This window comes from Pteropus alecto, unplaced genomic scaffold (genome assembly GCF_000325575.1).
Source record: "Pteropus alecto unplaced genomic scaffold, ASM32557v1 scaffold135, whole genome shotgun sequence".
Lineage (NCBI taxonomy): Eukaryota > Metazoa > Chordata > Mammalia > Chiroptera > Pteropodidae > Pteropus > Pteropus alecto.
The window spans coordinates 1,398,932-1,410,246 of NW_006438076.1; positions in this window are offsets into that span (position 1 = coordinate 1,398,932).

Below are 11,315 nucleotides of genomic sequence, written 5' to 3' on the forward strand. Positions count from 1 at the left end.
ACTATATTACATGTTAAGCAATATAAAATTTCTGTTTGTTGGCCATTTTTAACAACAGAAATGGCAATTTAATACGGATTTACATAGCCAAAGAATTTTTTGTTTAGCATTAACCAGGATATTTCAAACAGGAGCGAGACAGGAAGTGTAAGCATGTGAAACATTAGACATAAGGCTTTGGAGACATCAGGACATGGGAAGAACAGGAGATGATTGGCCTTGCCAAAAGGCATTAACATAAAATAAAGATAAACCAACGTGCTGGCCAAAAAAATACATGTTGCTGGTTTTCAACCATTACATAAGCAAACAGATTTACCAGTAATAGGGAGAATCAATTGATGACTGGAGTTTTCAGAAAGCTTTACAGAAATAGAGAATCTGAGATGATCCTTTTAGGAAAGGTAGAATTAAAATAAGTGAAGTTACAGTTAAATGACCACAGATCATTTATTTTAAAAGTATCCAGTCTTGTAATATTTTACTACAATGTAAGAAGACGTGAATAAACTCAGAATTTATATAATAATATTTTGGAAAAATGTAACACCACGCACATTTCAGTTTCAATAGATTCTACCCAATATTATGATGAATTAAGAAATATTCATCAAATACCTCTATGTGCTCAGTGCTGAGTAAAATGTTCAAGAGATAGAAAGTATAACTCGAGGTTCTTGGGCTTACGAAATCAACAATTTGATTTTTAAAAATAATTTAAAATTTTTTTCAATTAGAGTTGGCATACAATATTACATTAGTTTCAGGCATACAAAATAATGATTAGAAATTTATATAACTTACAGAGTGACCACCCCAATAAATCTAGTACCCATCTGCCACCATACACCCCTGAGTTTTGTTGTACATCCTAGCTGGTATTGATATCAAGGAGAAAAGCCCAAATTGATTTTGGTGTGGAATTTGCTACTTAAGCCTTTTGCTGAAATTAGTTCCTTTTCTTGTCAAATGGTGTCAGTCTTTTTACATCCAAGGCCCTGCTAGCCTAACTGGCCAGAAAGAACCTCCCATCTCCTCATAGCCTTTCCAGGGAGAGTTTGATCTCAGTCTCACAGTCATTCTTGGGAGGGGGAGGTGCCACTCAGCCCAAATTAAGGCAATGCTGAGAGTGACAAGTAAATGAGTGCAGGGCTACTCTGGCTCTGTCTGCCCTTTCAGAAAGTAATCAAGTCAAATTATCTATGAGAAGAAGCTAGGCTCATGGCTGGAGGGAGCGTGCAAATGAAAACCAGATTCATACGGAGGCTGACTTGAGAAAGCCCAGGAGCTTTATTTAAGGGGGGAATAAAAAAAAAAAAGAATACATGCTTTCCTCCCGCCCCCAGGCTCTGTTTACTTTTAAATACTTTGCTTTCTATCTTGTTCATTTCTCCCCCCTCCGTTTGTTTGTTTCTGTCTTGAGTCTTCTCAAGTTAGGGTGAGGACTCCAAGATCAGGTGGAGGAGGACCTCTTGGTGTGAGCATGAGGAAGGAAGTGGAAAGGAGTGGGGGCTCTGGAATGCATGTGCCTGGGCTCTGGGGTGAGCTTCCAGTGAAAATGAAGGAAGGGACCAGAACTGGTTTGAGTCCAAAGCTGCACATTGCAGCTTTTGGTCCAGACTGCAGATTATTTGTGGGCCCTGTAAAGTGCCACTAGTTCTCCACTGGGCAATTTTACTTCCCAGGAGACATTTATCTGAAGGTACTTTTGGTTGTCACAGAATTGAGGGGTCTTGTTACTGATATCTATTAAATAGAGGCCAAGATGCTGCTAAACATCCTACAATGCACAGGACAGTCTCCCTCCCCCACCCCAACTTAGAATTATCTAGCCCAAAATGTCAGTAGTGCTCAGACTGAGAAAACTGCTTGACTAGGGGCCAAATGACAGCCTAGGCGTTAAGAAATGGGGGATGGAGCACCCTCTGTGGAACCCCTCTTATTTTGTGCTTTGCATCTTCTATGCCTTATTTGAAATGGGAGGCTGAAGTCACATTAGAAGTGACCTCTGCAGTAATGATCTCTTCTCCTTGGAAACAGAGCAGTAGTGATGTAGACACTCACCTATGGACTCTCGTAATGGACTATAGTTCTTATAGTCCCACCGAGAACCAGAGTTCCTTTTCTAAACAGAACAGCCTCCAAGAAGCACCTCTCTAGCACAATTCTGGGCACCTACAACATCACCTTCTTCTTCCCTCTCCTCACTTGAATGTGTGTCCAAGTGAAGTTAGGAGGACTTCAAAGAGGAAAAGATGCCCCAATGTGGTCATCTCTATGGAACTGTGTGGAGAGAAAGGTACGAATCTAATCACTGTGCCTTAAGGTTGCATGCCACTTGGCAAATGAGTCTCTGAATCTCAGGCATTGCTAGAGAGCTTGGTGATAGTCAGCACATATTTACTTGGGGCAATCTCAAGTAGTTTAGCAGTGGGAAGGAGGCAGCTAGCATGGCGATGGTATCGCCATAATGCCCCTTGGTGCCTGGTTCACTTTATCTCCTGACACAAGTCCCTTCAGATGCTTCATCTTTCATGGTGATCAGCCCTTCTAAATTGCTTTTACAGTATCTAATGCAATTCACAGAGTCAGTCTCTGCTTCAGACTTTGTGTATTCTTGTCAGTAGCTTTCCACCTTTTCTCTTTATAACAGAAAATACAGTTCAGCTGGGTTTATTGTTTCTAAGCTCCAGAATGACAGACAGGAAACTGCTTATCTCTGGAGCCCACTTAGAGTTTAAGAAGCAAACTCAGGGGGATGAGGTGATGGTGTTAGCCCATGTCTTAAGGGAGAGAACTCCACAGTGGTTGTAGTGATCAAATGCGCAATTATCCATACTTGATCAGGTGAGTCTGGGAATGAGTATTCCAATTCTTAAGGCTCTCTTTTCCTTACACTAAGCTGGAAGGTATGGTATCCCATGTTAGACTTTATCGGGGGGCAACAGGAGTGAGAAAAGATAGCTTAACTTATAAGAAAACTTGATTTAGGTACAAATTCTTATCTTTTCCCTTCTGCTCTTTTTTCCTCAGCTAATGTGCTTGCGCATGCTCTCTCTCTTTCTCTCTTTCTCTCTCCAAAAGCCCTCGTTCAAAGGGATTTTACTTTGCCTTGGAAAAAAATACCACTTCACATTTCCAAAAGTCTTACATGCTGGCAGAGAGGCTCAGAGGGTGGCTTCAGCACTGACGGGCTTGAACAAAACGGTTTGGGAATGCAATGAATGTAACTCAATCAGAAGCATGTGGGTTATATTTCTCTTAAAATCCACACCATTTTAAATGAAAGGAAGAAGCATTAGATCAAAGAGATGCTGAATTTTGTTCTGCCTCAAAAGACCATGGGCAAATTGTTCACCTCGCTTGTTTTCAGTTTTTACTCTATAGGGAAAGGAGGCTATACTAAATAATCTTTTATGCCCCTTCTCATCTGACAGTCTAGCTTTCTGAGCCAGAATTCAACCTGTTCACTCTTTTAGCTTTTCTTTTGTGATGGAAGTGGGGTTCCTGACAGGTCAATGAGGAAGAGACCTGAGGGTAGATTTGTCCAGTGGATAATTCCCATTGGTCTTCACTCACCATGAAATAAAGAAAAAAGAAAAGGAAAAGAAAAAGAAAAATGAAACAAATGAAACTCTCAAACACATAAGCCATCTGGAATTGAAACACTTGTTTGGTTTTCAAGGAGGGAGCAGCAGTGATTAGGTGTTTCAAAACAGCCTCTGCAGAGTCTGATGGAGAATCAGGAAATTTCACTGTTTTAAAGGGCTGAATTATGCTTACTTGAATGAAAAGCACAAGGAGTTGAGGAATTTACACCACATACCACCCTGCAGCCTTTTGTTCAGTTAGCCTCTGCTTGCTTGCAAGGAATAGTGGCATGAATGATTCCAAACAGATGCAGGAAGAATAACAGTGTGGTCTGAATAAAGGGGCAGCTAATATATGAAACTACACTTTTATGGGGCCGCTCATATGGTCTTATGAGATGAGGAGATGATGGAGTTTCACTTTGCTACAACCATTTTAGCCTCATGGAGCAGATACTGCTCTGGCCTCTGGTAACAAACATTACCTCAAAAACGCAGCAGCAATCAGGGTACATCAGTTGCAACTCTGGTTAATCAGCTATAATATCACTATATTCTTCATTCATTCAAGAAATATTGTTTGAGTACCTATATAGGTCAGGCAATTAGCTAAAATGCTAGAGATGCAACAGGGAAAAAAAGAGTTGCAGTTCCTTCAAGGAACTTACAAAGAAGTAATTAAAAAAATAAAAAGTTTAAGGGCATGATGTGACAGCCTTGTGCTAGGTGCATGATAGATCTGTCTTATTTAATCCTCTTGTCCAACGGCTATATTGTTATAGTTGAATAAACAGATGCTCAGAGAGGTGAAATAATTTGTTTAATTCCACTCGCCTGGTCAATCGATTTCAAAATCCTTCAGCTCTTTGCAACCTGTCATGGTCTCATTCATAAGAACTTAACTCCTGTGAGACTTAAGTTTCCTCATCTCTATAGTGAAGAGGCTGGAAATAATTATTTAGAAGGTGTCTACCAAACGGAATATATATTTGGCCACTAGCAAATTTTGGGAGTTCTTCTTCCATATTTGAATTTCTTAAAATATTTTTTCCTTTTTTAGATTCTACACCTCTTTTCTTTCTTGGATTATTTTTATTATTTCTCTGAAATCTCTTCTTCAATATCCTTTGCCAGTTCATTTTCTTTAGTTCCTTTGAAATGTTGGTGTCGCCAGAGATCTCATTCTGGATCGTTCTTTCCCCACCTCCTATCTTTCTGTGATAAGATAACCAGTTCTACTATTTCTGTCCCTCTCTCACATGCAGATGGTTCCAAGGGTATAGGTCCAGACATTACATCTGTTCTGAGTTCTAGTCTGATGTTTTTAACTTCCCCAGAAATATGTCCATGTGTTGTTGCACATGCATCTCACTCTTTGTGATAGATTGACCCTCAGCATCCATTGCAACCTTCTCATATGCTTTTCAGTACTTCAGAGGCTGGGACCCATATGCAGTATTTTACAAGGTATAAATCATGTCCCACTTAGAACTCGCACAATATTTAGAAACTGGGAGAGAAATGGCCATAGCTTGCTATTGTTTTTGATGTTTCAGCTGGTAGCTAATATTGTGATGGTTTTGTTTTCATTTTTATTTACTTATTATTTTTGTTTTTTGGCAATAGCATTGCAATTACTGACTTCACAGGTGTTGACAGGCATTTTGGGGGTGAGAGCATCCTGAAACTTGTATTACAGCTCCAACTAGGTGTTCTTTTTTAATTTTTAAAATATTTTATTAAAGTATAGTATACCTACAGAAAAATGCACACACCATGCATTTGCAACTTGACACATCACACAAACTGAGCACATGGACACACATGTAATGGCATCCATTTCAAGAAACAGAGCATGACAGACCATATACTAGAAGCCCCTGCCTCAGTTACTCCATCTCTTTCGAAGGGTTCACCACTGTCCTGGCTTCTAACTGTATAAAGGAGTTCTGCTTGTTTTTTGGATATTATATGAATCAAATCATATACTGTATATTATTTTGTGTCTGACTTCTTTCCACTCAACATTATCTTTGTGATATTCACTTAGCTGTGAAGATCATTTATGCTAAATGTTATATATGTCCTATTTTATGAAGTTACCACAATTTCTAAATTCTACTGTTGATAAGCAATTGGTGGTTTTCTGTTTAAAAGCGCTACAAATAGTGTTACTATCATCATGCTAGAACATATTTTTGGTAAACACCATATGAATATAAGTTGGGTGTATACAAGGGAGTGAAATTTCTGGGATGCGTATGTTTAACCTAAGTAGACACTGTCAAACAGGTTTTAAAATGTAATTCATTCTACCAGTTTACATGCCACTGGCAATATGTTTGAGTTCCAGTTGTTCCTTATCCTTGCCGACAGACACTACATTCCATCTTTTTCTATTTTAGCTATTCTGGTAGGTTTGTTATGACCTCTCTTTGTGGTTTTAATATCCATCTCTCTCGTGACTAAGTTGAGCACCTTTCCATATATTTATTGGACATTTAGTTTCACTCAATCAATGTCTATTCAAATCTGTCTTTTTTTCACTGATTTGTAAGAATTCTTTATACATTTTTAATTCTTTATGCATTTTAACATACAATAAAGTTCTTTATTGGATAGATGTATATTAATGTACTTTGTGCTTTGACTTTTCCATCTCTTACTGGTGGTTTATTATAAACAGAAGTTAATTTAATTATAGTATAATTTATGTACTATACTAATTATATACTAATCATTTATGATTAGTATTTTTGTGACTTATTCAATGGTATGGTGTTCTATGTTTACTTATAAAACTTTATTGTTACATTTATTATTTAAATCTACTGCTACCTACCTGGATTGATATTTGTGTATAATAAAGAGATTCCAAGACACATATTTATTCATTTAGCTGTCCAGTTGACCCATTGTCATTCATTGGAAAAATCATTATTTCCTCCTATATTGAAGTGTCATATATGTGATACATTAGGGACTAAGTATGTGAGTTTATTTCTATATTTTCTATTCTGCTTCATTATCTATGCAATAATATTACAGTCTTAATTATGATTGCTTCATAATAGGCCTTAATATCTTACAGTGATTCTCCCAGCTTTATTTTTGATTATTCTTGGCCCTTTGCATTTCCAAATTTCTGCAGACATCAGCTTATCAATTTGCACACAAACACACACATAGGCATACACACCTGCTTGGATTTTAATTGGGATGTTAAATCTCTAGAGATTATTATTGAAGAATTGACATTTTTCCTGCATCATGTCTTCTGATCCATGAGAATAATATATACTTCCATTTAATTAGGTCCTATATAATTTATCTTAATAGTGTTTTGTTGTTCCCAGCGTAGATATAAATTCCAGCTCAGGAATGAATTCTTCAAATTCATTCCTGAGTATTTGATTGTTTTCATACTAATATAAATGGTATAATTTTAAATATTGGATTTTATTTGTTTGTTGCCAATTTATAGAAATGCAATGGGTATTGCACATTGACTTTCTATAGTGTTCTTGCTAAATATTACTAATTTTCATAGCTTTTTGTATTCTATTTGATTTTTTATGTATAAAATCATGTTGCCTATAAATAATACATTATCTTCTTTTTCATAATTATAACTCTTTTTTTTTCTTAATTGCATTGGCTAGAACTGGACACAATTTAAAAAAAATAGTATTAGCATAAATCAGGTCTTGTTGCTGAATTCAGAGAGAGAGAACTTAACTATTTCATCATGAAATTGCAGGATTTTAAAAATATAGATTCTCGATTTAAGTAAGACCTATTCCTAGTTTGTAAAAGTTTTTTTTATTATGAATGGGTATTGAATTTTGTTAAATGATTTTGTTACATCTAATCTACCGACATTATAGTGTGATTATTTTATTTCAGTTTGGAGAATTACATTAATTTATTTTTAAATGTTAAACCATTTTGAATTCCTGAAAGAAGTCTCAATTTGTTGAACTGTATTATCTTTTTTGCCTGTTATTATATTTAATATGTTAACTTTTCAAAGGATTTTTCCATTTATGTGTATGAGAAAGCTTGGTATATAATTACCCATATTTGTTATATCCTTGTCAACTTTTGGCGACAAGGCCTTAAACAAGAAATTGGTATATGCTCACTTTTTCTGCTATCCAGTAGACTGTGTGAGATTGAAATATTTGGAAAAATTCACCAGTTGAATTCTTTCAGCTTTGGTAAATGACATTACTTTTAAAGGTATTTGTTCATTTCATCTAAATTGTTCAATTTATTGACATAAAGTTGTTCATTATATTCTCTAATTATATCTCATATTTCATTTCTTATGTTATAATTTGGGTACCCCCCCCTTCCTTAATCAGTTTTGCATGTTATTGGCTTTTAGGACTAAAATTTTCCTTTCTCTTACTGTCCTGTTAGTTTTTTGCTGTCTCATAAAATGAGTGGGGAGTAATAATTATTTATAATGCTGTAAAGTTTGTATACAATAAAAATTATTTATTCTTTAAATATTTGGTAGAACTCACTTGCAAAATCAGCTAGAACCATAGATTTTCTTGCGGTAAGGTATAAAGTTACATACATATTTATTACTTAGAAATAAAACAATTCAGATTTTTTAATTTTTGTGTTAAGTTTTGAGTTATATTTTTCTAGGGATGCTTCCATTTAAGTTTCCAAATTTATTGACACAAGTTGTTAATAATGTTATCTTATTATATTTTAAACATCTATGCTATCTGCAATTATGGCCCTTTTTAATTTCTAATGATAATTATTTGTTTTTGTCTTGCTCAGTCTCATCAGAAATTTGATTAAACAATTTATAATTTTATATAGTGAAATTGATATAATTTTAATCTTTTCAAATTTGTTGAAGCTTGTTTTATGGCCTAGAAAGAAACAAGTAAACCGAAATACAATATAGTGTAATGGGCACTTTAAAAAGCATGAAAAGATTTCTGTAACAGTACATCAATGAGATGTCTAAACCATTCTAGGGAAACATAACAGGCTTCTAAGACAAAATGGGGGCTAAGCTAACATTTTAAGGACAAATAGGAGTTACCTGGCAAAGAATGTGTGAGAAAGGAAATGATATTTCTAGCAAAGGAAATAGCAGATGCACAAAAACAGAAGTGAGAGAAATCAGAGTGTGGGGAGTGAGAACAGTTCTACAGTGGTAGAAATATTGGTTGGAAACAGAGGAGTAGCAAACTCAAAAGCCTCAGTGCTTAGATGGAAAATTAAAAATATAAAAGGCAGAATATGAAAGAGTGGAGAATAAAGAGAACTGTGGCAACTGGAGATTTTAGGTGAGGCCAAAGATTAGGCAAGGTACTGGATAAACAAAGCACTCTGCAAGCTGGAGTTGAAGTCCACGGGCCGGTAGTGTGCTATTTTATGTTAATGATTTGATTTTAAAATGTATATAATGATAAATCATTTGAACTTTATCTTCAGACAATGAGAAAACAGTGAAGAATTTTAAGCAGGGCAGTGACAGAATGATATTTGTAATACAAAACAAAACAAAGCAACTCTCTGGGCTGTAGAGAAGATGGCAGCTTGAGCATGTACAAGTAAAGGTCCATATCCATAATTATTATCAAAGTGACCAAAAAATAAAGAAGAGAAAAACTCTGTCACCAATCCTGAAAATTAAGAAAAGGTAGCATCTTGATCCTAGAAATTTTAAAAATTTGGTTGTAACATAATATATTGAACTGTAGCGGAAAAGGTAGCCTAATCATTGTCTACCCAGGAGGGAATACTTTGCCTTAGAAGTAAACATAGAAGACATGTCCCATCAATATAACACTAACAATCTTAATTCAGAGCAGCAGGGACTGGAGCCACGAATGATTCAGTGCCATATTTAGATCTCAAAGCCACCTCTGGAAAAGGCAAGAAGTTTCATAAGCCAGTCTTGTCCAGTTTCAAACAACATACTTCTATTCCAGTTAACACAGATGACCATGACAGATAAAAAATGGAGTTCTAAGACTGACTACTGAAAAAAATAGCCATTTCACAGTTGGCTTCAAAATGCTACCCAGTAACTGGAAAAGAGATGTTTGTAACCTAACCCCATTGCTTCAATTTGAAGTCTTGCTCTATTTCCCCTGTATATCTGCTCAGGACCTTCAACTTTAAAATGTTATAATTGATCTAAACATATATCATCTGAAGATAAGACAGTCTAATAGAGTTGTTCTGTTCCTTTTCAACTTCAAATACTATAAATATAGTCTACCCTCTCTCTAAGGATAAGCAGAAGAAAATAATCATTTATTTTGAAAACATAATGTAAGTCAAAAAAATTAAAATCTATCTACGGAGACAGAGCAAATAATCTCCCATGAAGTACATAGGAGATTAATAGGAAACACTTAAATTCATGTTCTTTCATATTGGGGGGGTGGTAGGGTGGGAAGAGACTGCACCAATAAAACTATGGCAGATAATCTTAAAGAAAAAACAATTTGTAGTCAGAAGATACTGTACAGAGATTAAAAAAGAGAAAATTTTCACATTAAAAACAAATCATGATTGAGACAATGAATAGGAATTTGAATTTTGATTAAAACTGAACACATTACAAAAGTATAACTTAAAAAATGTTTGTGAAATGCAGAAAAAGGGGGTAAAAATAACAAGAATATATGTAATGTATACCTGGTTTTGGATATTTTAAATACGACTAAATTTCAAAAGATAAGTACAGCAAAGAAAGATAAGAAATTATAAAAAATAACAAAAACAACCTTTTTAAATCTAAATAAAGATCTGAGTTTTTGTAATCTAGTGGATCACTAAAAGCCAGATTTACAAAAACAAAAAAGTGTTAAGAGTTTCAGGTAAAATTTTAATGAGGCAACATCTTTTAAGAAACCAGATGGAAAAACATACATGGTTATAATGGTCAAAATTCAGTTGGTTTCACTCTGTCTGCAACATTTTAGTTCAGAAGACAATGGTATAATGGTAGAAAGATGATGACACCAAAGTTCCACGTGAATAGAGTGTATAAGTAAGGGCAGGAAAAAAGAACTTCAAGTTGTAATATTCTTAGAAAGTATTCTATTCAATTTCAGAAATTTCTAAATCAAAGTTACTAAAAAAACTATTTCTATTGACTAAGAGATAAATCAAAATAAACTCAAAAAAGGAAAGGTTGTGCTTTTATAATATTTATAATGAGAAATGATATCAGCAAATAGTAATTACTATGTTTACAGTAATGAAATTTAAGTGTCAACAAAATTTTTGAAATAAAATGCAAATTATAAATAATTAAAAAGCAACATCTGAAATAAGGGGTTATAGTAAACAAAAATTTAAAAAACGTGGACGGAAATTTGGTTGTATACTGATTTTTTATTTCATATAAATGGAAGGTGATGTACTTTAATCATTTTACAAATTGAAAAGCAATAATAAGTTTGAAAATATATCTAAAATCTTAAAACCACCTTTGACAAAATTTTTAAAACAGCACACTAAGTAACTTTCAAAATGTCAAACGAAAGCAAAGCAAACATTGTTTGAATCAAAAGTGACTTGTGTTAAAAAAAAGACATCAAAGAAACCTAAAGAGCAAGGCATTACACAGGTAATAAAAGCAAAAATTTAATTAAAATTTTAATTAAATTAATGTAAATTGTATTTAAATTAATTAAAATGCAATTTAATTAAAAACTTCTTAAGAAACAAAGA